The sequence below is a fragment of the Giraffa tippelskirchi genome, chromosome 12, assembly GCF_054371585.1.
Source record: "Giraffa tippelskirchi isolate mGirTip1 chromosome 12, T2T-mGirTip1v1.2.pri, whole genome shotgun sequence".
Lineage (NCBI taxonomy): Eukaryota > Metazoa > Chordata > Mammalia > Artiodactyla > Giraffidae > Giraffa > Giraffa tippelskirchi.
Window position 1 is genome coordinate 41,225,295 of NC_137286.1, and position 9,455 is coordinate 41,234,749.

Genomic DNA, 9,455 nt, shown 5'->3' on the forward strand with positions numbered 1-9,455 from the left:
GCTACACCAGGATGAGAAGATGATGACATCAGAAGTAGACAGCTTGCCCAAGATGCTGGACCTGATTTTTATGATCATTTATAATGTTTTCTTGACTTCTTAGACCTTTGCATATAAATCAAACGCTTTTCTATCATAGGCCTGATCATATGCTAGTTTTAGAAATCAATCCAATTGTTGGGTTTGTGGCCAATTACCTGTGTCTAGTTCTGGGTTGCCTTGGTAAATTTCTCTACAACAAGACTCTAACTGGTTGGCCCTAAGAAAATTTACTTTAAAAAAAATTATAGTCATATTCAGGTCACTGTGATATTACTAGATGGGATCCCCTCACCGGGTCAATTAAAAATGCCTGCTCTGACTCTGGCCATAAATTTGAGCTTTCTTCTATTACTCAAGCTCAATCAGAAAAATTTTAGCAAAGGAGGGAAAAAATCTCCCACAGTTATGGGATGGATTTATATAGATAACACCAGGCTATGGTAATTTAGGTTTAGTCTCCTGTATGTTGGAAACAATTAAATCATACTAAGGATAATCAGTCTAGTAACACTAGAAAACTGGGTTATGTGCCTTGTAGACAGTGCCAATATATAATTTCCCTGGAAGATAAAGATTCTACAGAGTAGACTAAGTGAGATGACCTGGGATATACTGGGCTACATCTAATGGAAGCTCTTCACTTAAGTCTTACTTGTGACTTTACTAATACTGCTGGCTATGTTGTTTGTATTTCACCTGTTTTACAAAATTGCTGTTTCTTACACCAGGCAGAGCCTGGTGGGCTGCCATCTATGGGGTCACACAGAGTCGGACACGACTGAAGTGACTTAGCAGCAGCAGCACACTGCCAAATGTGTGACTGAGGCCTCTGATAAAATAATATATAGTTCCATATGAGATCGATGATGGTACAGTGTAACTCTAGATATGGGAAGAGGCAACAAGAGGGAATGTTTTCCTGGACCAAGAGGCTAGTAAGACAGGTGGTCCAGAGAATTTTGGATACCTTTTTATGGCCACGTCCAGTAACAGCACATTGAGTGGCCTGTCAACAAAATCTTTGCCAAACCTGAGAATGGACATTCTCAGCACCATGGGATGAAATGGTCATGAAATGCCCCCCCTCAGAATCATGGTCAAGTTTATGAGCAGAAAGGGGCTCTGCCAACTGAAAACTGACGCTTGCCATCTACATCTACAAAGATTAAATCATGGCCACGGCAACTGCTGACCTTCAACTACCCTGCAAGGAGTTCAGGGTAAAAATCAGGAATGAGGCGCTCTGTGCTCTGGGAAAAACTGGCAGAACAGGCCTTCAGATAGTTAGATCTTTTCAGGAGAAGATTTTATGAATCCCAATTCTTGCATCTTCTCATACCTAGAGAAACACTGACGTCATTAATGGTGACATCTGCTTTGGCTATTAAGGAAAATTTTACAATTAAAAGTCAAAATAGAGTAGCTATGGTTCGGACATCCTGGGAAATAACTAGGTGATGCTATGGGTGTACTTTCAGATTAGACCTTGTATTGCTAAACACTTGAGTTTTCTGAGTCTTGTCAGGCTTGGATGCCACCATTCTCAAAACAATGTCTTCTGGAAGCTTGTAACTGCAACCTTACTTTTTATAAAATTAGGCAACTGGCTACCTGGCTACAAGTCTCCCTGAAGTGCCAGGTCCAGACTGGGCTTCAGGCCTATTCTTCTAAAAAAAAAAAAAAAAAAGAGATTTATTTTGTCTATTAAAATTCCAGTTATCCCTCCTCCAGCTACTTCTAATTGGGTCTGTTACACCAAAATGGCAGACCAAGGTATTGAGATTTTAATTATACAAGACTCAGGTCTAGAACTTGGAACTCAGGAACACTTCCAATTCAGTGTCTGTTCTCCAAGCTGAGGCTGTCCTATGCCCCATTTTGACAGAAAGTTATCACAATCATAGTTCCCTAGTTCCTAAATTAAAACTGAGCAGGACTCTGTGGGGCTCTGGAGTACAGATCTGTTCTGTCTTCTCCATTTCTCGTCTGTAGGATACAGGCTTCATTCAGCCTCCTTGACCTTCCCTGAGTTCCAAAGGGTGGATTCAAACAATTGCTAATCAGGGAAGGAAGGGGATACAGAAACAGAGGAGAAACAATCAAAGGTTGGTACAGCCTCCAGACAGGGTCCTGGTTCCTACTCAGAGAAATATGCATAACAACGTCTTTGAGTTTTTCTACAGAACTGGAGCCCCGACCCAGGTGGAGGATGGTGACTTCAGACCAAACACAAGATTCCTGGAGCACAGCTCTGTTGCCTCACCACCAACCAATCAAAAAAAAAAAAAAAAAAGTCACAAACCCTGCAGCCCTCACCCCAAATGTTGCCTCCTGTTTCTGGGGACCGGTGATGACCATCCTGTTAGGTCTCCTGCTTGGCCCCTGTCTATTTCACCTCTGTGCGGAGCCAACAGTTTCAAACTAAATTGCTGTCATTACAAGGGTGAATGCTGGTTTCAGGCAAAAAATACCTTGACTTAGATCAGGTAGAGAGAGACTTCTGCTCTGCTAGGCAGGCCTATGCCCAGGCACAGCAGGAAGAAGTTACAGAAGACCGACCTCCACCCCAATTCCCAAGAAGTATCTTGAGTATGAAATCTCTCAGGGGAGAGTTGTTAGGGGAAGCACACTGATTGAAACCGCCCACCCTGACCAGGCACCATAGTAACCATTGCATGAGTTGTTTTAGGACAGGAGGTCCTGGTATGGAACACGGAACTAATAAGCTACCACCAACCTGAAGAGTTCGAGAAAGGTCAAAAGGAGACATCACATGTCCAACCACCTCCCAGAATCCTTCTCTCTGCCATCCATCTTGGCCGAACAAGGCGTGCACCACCAGGAAGGACTCTGAGTCAGGATGATTGGCTAAAGACAACCAGGAAACTAATCCCATCACCATAAAACCGGAGACTTCAAGCCACATGGCAGAGTTGTTCTCCTGGGTTCCCTTACCCTACTGCTCTCCACCTGGCTGCCCTTTCCCAATAAAATCTCTTGCTTTGTCAGCGCATGTGTCTGCTCGGACAATTCATTTCTTAGACAAGAGCCCAGTTTCAGGCCCTGGAAGGGGTCCCCCTTCCTGCAACAAATGGCGACTCTGGCGGGGTCAGAATGGCCATTCTAAAAATTCTACAAACAATAAATGCAGTAGAGAGCTGGCAAGAGATCTAACACTCCCTCCCCCCGTCCCGACTTGGTCTGTGGTATGGACGTTGGCAACAGCCATTGAAAGGATAGCTTCCATGTGCCATAATAAAAACATTTCAAAGGAGCTAAGCCTAAGATCTGACATATATGGGACTGTATCCTGAGAAAACCATCATTCCAAAAGACACGTGCACCCGAACTTTCACTGTAGCACTACATACAGCAGCCAAGACACAGATTCAAGAAAATGTCCACCAACAAATTAAAGATTAAGAATATGTGATACATATACACACTTGACTATTACTCAGCCATGAAAAGCCACCACTGAGATTACGAAATTATGCCATCTGTCACTACAAGGATGGACCTTGGAAGATCAGACACTAAGTGAAATCAGCTAGACAGAGGAAGAAAATAGCATATGACAGTCCTTCTGTGCAAATAAAAAATGATACAAATGAACTACTTTACAACAGAGACAGAGACTCTGAAAATTCAAACACAAAGAAGGAAGTCCAAAACAAAAAAGAAACAATAAAGGCCAGGGATGAATTAGGAAATCAAAACTGATATATACACAGAAATCTGTATCTCTAACATACACAGAAATTTCTACATGTAATATATAATCTGCAAGGATTCTCTCCTTCCTTCCACATATACAGAGAAATCTGTATGTCTAACATATACACACAAAAAATCTGTATCTGTAATAGATAATTCACAAGGATTATCTCCTTTTTCCTTCTCTCCACATCCATAAAAACTCTGTATCTCTAATAGATACTATGGGCTTTTCTGGTGACATAAAAAAAGGGTAAATAATATGAAGGCAATGCAGGAGACCTGGGTTCAATGCCTAGGTCCAAAAGATCCCCAAAAAGAAGGGAATGGCTACCTACTCCAGTATTTGTGTCTGGAGGATTCCATGGAAAGAAGAACATAGCAGATTACAGTCCTTGGTGTCGCTTACATATAGATACACCCGAAGATACACGGTCAGGATAGATACACCAGAAGGACAATCTTCAGCCCAGGGAGGTTACTTGACCTTGTTCAATAATCTCTGTGGCAAACATTTGAAAAAAGAACAGCTATGCTGTAACGTATATGGCATACCTGAATTAGGAGACTGTTCACTGACAACAAGCACAATACTGCAAATCAAATATAGGCCAACATAGCATCTGCATGGGATTAAAGAAAAGGAAAAAGCAATGCCTATTTTATTCCCTCTGATCTCCCTGACTTGGGCTGCTTTTCAGTCCCTGGAACCCGACCAGGCTTGGGTCACATGACTGAACTGGAGAGGAGTCCCAACAGTCGGGAGGGGTGCCCTTAATTGGGTCCCCTCTTGAACGTGTACTATCTGGTTTGGCCTGGATGGGACCATAGACCCTAGTGCATGCACAGGATGGTGGCCTGACCTCTGGCCATGAGGACTTTGGAAGAGTCACCTAGCCTCCAGGTCTCCTGGCACTGGGGTCCCTAGCTGAAGCCTCTTTCCTGAGAGTGTAGCCTCCTAGGCACCTCAGCACGGAGTGGTGCCCCAGGTTGGGATGAGTCTGAAACGGATGGTGAAGCATTAAGGGGAAGAAGCAGTGAGGCACAAGGCCTTGGGTGTATGCTCAGGCACATTCCAATCTAATTCACAGCCCTGGAAGTCGACTTTCCTTAAGGCTGTTTGCCTGTAGTACCAGAGTTGGCGTGAAACAGTGCTGCCGCCTTGTGGACATTACCTGTAACTACAACTTGAACACGGATACTTAATGCCACTTGCAACTGACAAAGCCTGTGGGGCTTCTGATGACAGCAGCACTCAGGAAATGACCTGGGGTGGATATTGCAGGAATAAATTCCAAACACAGCCGACTTTCAAGAAGCCAACTGCAACACGCAAATTTTCCTCACACCCTTTAAGGAAAAAAAAAAGAATAACTACCCCAAACTGCAACAAGACAAGATGTTCAGCACCCCTAATTATTGCCGAAAGGATGACAGAATGACAACAAATATCACCCTACACTATATTAGGCCATCCACACAAGTCTACAAGAAATAAATGTAGGAGAGAGCCAGGAGGTGAGGGAACCCTCTTACACAACAGTGGAAATGGACATTGGCTACAATCACTAGAAAAGACAGTCTCTGCATGTCAGAAAAAAGAAAATTTCCAGTACAGGATCTGACATCCCCACACTTGGAGTATATCCTGAGAAAACCATCATTCAAACAGACACATGTCCCCCAGCGTTCACAGCCAAGACACAGAACAACAGAATTTCCACCCACAGCTTAAAGCTTAAACAAGATAGGAGACATATTTACCATAGACTATTACTTGGCCATAAAAAAAAGCACACCTGAAATTATGAAATCATGCCACTGGTCACCACAAGGGTGGGCCTTAGAGGATCATATGCTAATTGAAATCAGCCAGACAAAGGAAGAAAATTCCAGATGAAGAACCTTCTGGGCAACATAAAGAGAGATTAAAGAAAGGACATAATTCACAGCACAAAAGAAGCTTCTGAGAATTCAAACACAAAGAATTAGAAAAAAATATAAAGGGCCAGGATGTTTTCATAGGCGTTTGGGACTGACAAATACACAGAAATCCATTACTCCAACATATACACCAAAATCTGTAATAGATGACCCTTGAGGATTATCTCTTTCCCTTCCTCCTTCCTTCACCCACAAACATACCTGTATCTCTAACACCCAGTGCCACCCAAAGGATGGTGGCACAACACTCTGATTTTGAGGACCTTGGAAAATTCACATAGCCTCCAGGTCTCCTGGTGCTGGGGTCCCCAGTTCAAGGTTCCTTCCTTAGAGTGCAGCCTCCTAGGCCCCTCACCAGGGGCTATGGCCCAGGTTGGGAGAGTTCTGGAGGGGACGGGAGTAGCTTTAGGGGGAAGTAGTGAGACACAAGCCCTTGAGTGTTTGCTCAGGCACACCCCACTCCAATTCACAGCCCAGGAGGCCGGCTCTCCTTAAGGCTCTGGTTGCAGGAGGACCAGAGTTAGAAATGAAGAAGTGCTGCCGCCTTGTGGACACGTCCTATAACTACAACTTGAACACATGCATCATGTCACCTCCAATTCACAAAGCCTGGGGGACTGCCAAAGCCTTTGAATGTGTGGACCAGAACAAACCCTGGAAAATTCTTAAAGAGACGGGAATACCAGACCACTTGACCTTCCTCTTGAGAAATCTGTACGCAGGTCAGGAAGCAACAGTTACAACTGGACATGGAACAACAGACTGGTTCCAAATCGGAAGAGTACGTCAAGGCTGTATATTGTCACCCTGCTTATTTAACTTATATGCAGAGTACATCATGAGAAACGCTGGGCTAGATGAAGCACAAGCTGGAATCAAGATTTCTGGGAGAAATATCAATAACCTCAGATATGCAGATGATACCACCCTGATGGTAGAAAGCAAAGAAGAACTAAAGAGCCTCTTGATGAAAGTGAAAGAGGAGAGTGAAAAAGTTGACTTAAAATTCAACATTCAGAAAACTAATATCATGGCATCTGGTCCCATCACTTCATGGCAAATAGATGGGGAAACAGCAGAAAGAGTGACAGACTATTTTTGGGCTCCAACATCACTGCAGATGGTGACTGCAGCCATGAAATTAAAAGATGCTTACTCCTTGGAAGAAAAGTTATGACCAACCTAGACAGCATATTAAAAAGCAGAGATATTACTTTACCAGCAAAGGTCCATCTGGTCAAAGCTATGGTTTTTCCAATAGTCAGGCATGGATGTGAGAGCTGGACTATAAAAAAGCTGAGTCCAGAAGAATTGATGCTTTTGAACTGTGGTGTTGGAGAAGACTCTTGCGAGTCCCTTGGACTGCAAGGAGATCCAATCAGTCCATCCAAAAGGAAATCAGTCCTGAATATTCATTGGAAGGACTGATGCTGAAACTGAAACTCCAATACTTTGGCCACCTTATGCGAAGAACTGACTCATTGGAAAAGACCCTGATGCTGGGAAAGATTGAAGGTGGGAGGAGAAGGGGACGACAGAGGATGAGATGGTTAGATGGCATCACTGACTCAATGGACATGAGTTTGAGTAAGCTCTGGGAGTTGGTGATGGACAGAGAGACCTGGCGTGCTGCAGTCCATGGGGTCGCAAAGAGTCAGACATGACTGAATGACTGAACTGAACTGATGGGGATGCTAATGGCAGCTGCCCTCAGGAAAGTTCCTGGGGCAGGTATTGCAGATAAATTACAAACAGAACTGACTTTCAATCAGCCAACTATAACAGGTAAATTTTCTTCATACACTTTAAGGGGAAAAAAAGAACAAAAACAATCCTCAACAGCCACAGGACAAGATGCTGAGCGTCCCTAATTATACAGGAAGAAAGTCAACCAAAATAACAACAAGACATTAAATCACACTAGTCAGAATGGCTATTGAAATAAGTCTACAAACAATAAATACAGTAGAGGGCTGGCAAGAGATGTAACTACACCCCCATCCCACTGCCAGACACAGCTGGTGGGATGGACATTGGCAACAGCACTGAAAGGACAGCCTATGAATGTCAGAAAAAAAAACTTTCAAGAGAGTCAAACCTAGGATCTTACATACCCACACCCGGTCCTATATCCCAAGAAAACCATGATCCCAAAAGACACACGCAGCCCGACATTCACTGCAACACTACTTAACAGCAGCTGAACACAGACCCAAGAAAATGTCCACTGATAGAGTAAAGCTTAAAGAACATGTGGTACATATGATGTACAACGGATTTTACTCAGTCATGAGAAGCCACCACTGAGATTATGCTATTGGTTGCTGCAAGGATGGACCTTAGAGGATCATACACTAAGTGACGTCAGCCTGAAAGAGGAGGATAGAGAAGAAAATGATATTCCTGACAAGCAAAACTTTAAAAATAAACAAAAGAGCTCGTTTAAAATACACTAAAATCCCTGAGAATTCAAAAAACAAACAACCAATCTCAGAAAAAGAAACATTGAAGCGGCAGGGATAAATTCGGAGGTAAGGACTAACGCACACATAAGAGTCTGTAGTTTTAGTGTATAATCCAAAATGATTATCTTTTCTTCCTGTCTTCCTTCCAAATATACACAGAAATCTGGACCTCTAACATATACACAGAAATGTCTATCTGTCATAGATAATTCACAAGGATTATCTCCTCCCTTCCTTCTTCCCACAAATACAAAAAAAATCTGTATTTCTAGTAGATAACCCAGCAGGACATGATTTTCAGCAGAGGGAACTTTGTGCAACTTCTGCAATAACCTCTATGGCAAAAGAATCCCCCAAACAAGAGATATGCTGTTTGTGTATGTCATAATTGAATCAGGCGGCTGTATACCGACCTAAAACAAAGAACTAGAGATTAAAGAAAAGTAAAAGAAAGAAAAGGAAAACCTATTTTGTTCCCTCCGAACTCCTGGACTTAGGCTTCTAACCCACCCCTGGAGCCTGAGTAGGTGTGGGTCCCATGGCTAGACTAGATGGGGATGAGACAGCGGGCAGGGTGTCCTTAATTGACCTCCCTTTTAAACCTGTACTGTCTGGTTTGCTTGGCTGGGAACAAAGTCCCCTGGGCACCCAAAAGACGGTGGTTCAGACCTCTGACCTCCAAGAGTGTGGAAAATTCACCTCACTTCTTGATCTCATGCTGGGGTCCCCAGTTCTAGCCTTCTTCCTGAGATGCAGCCTCCTAGGCACCTCAGCAGGCTGCTGTGGCCCAGGTGGGGAAGTGTCTAAAGGGGAGGGTGGAGCTTTAGGGGAAGAAGTAGTGAGACACAGGCCCGTGAGTGTTTGCTCAGACACTTTCCACTGTAATTCACAGCCCAGGAAGCCGGTTTTCCCTAAGGATCTCCTTGCCCCAGGAACAACAGTTGGGCATGAAGAAATGCTGCTGTCTTGTGGACATTTCCTATAAATACAACTTGACCAGCAGTATTTAATTGCAAGCCCAATTCACAAGGCCAAGGGGGCTGTTAATGACAGCTGCCCTCAGGAAATGTCCTGGGGTGGGTTCTGCAAAAAAATTTCTAAACACAACTGACTTTCAAGAAGCCAATTGGGACAGGTACATTTCCTCAAATCCTTTATGGAAAGAAGAAGAAGAAAGAAAAAAAAAAGAAACCCAAACGGCCACAGGAGAATCCGTTCAGCATCTAATTATTACAGGAGGAATGATAATCAAAACGATAACAAGGAGTCAAATCCTACCAGTCAGAA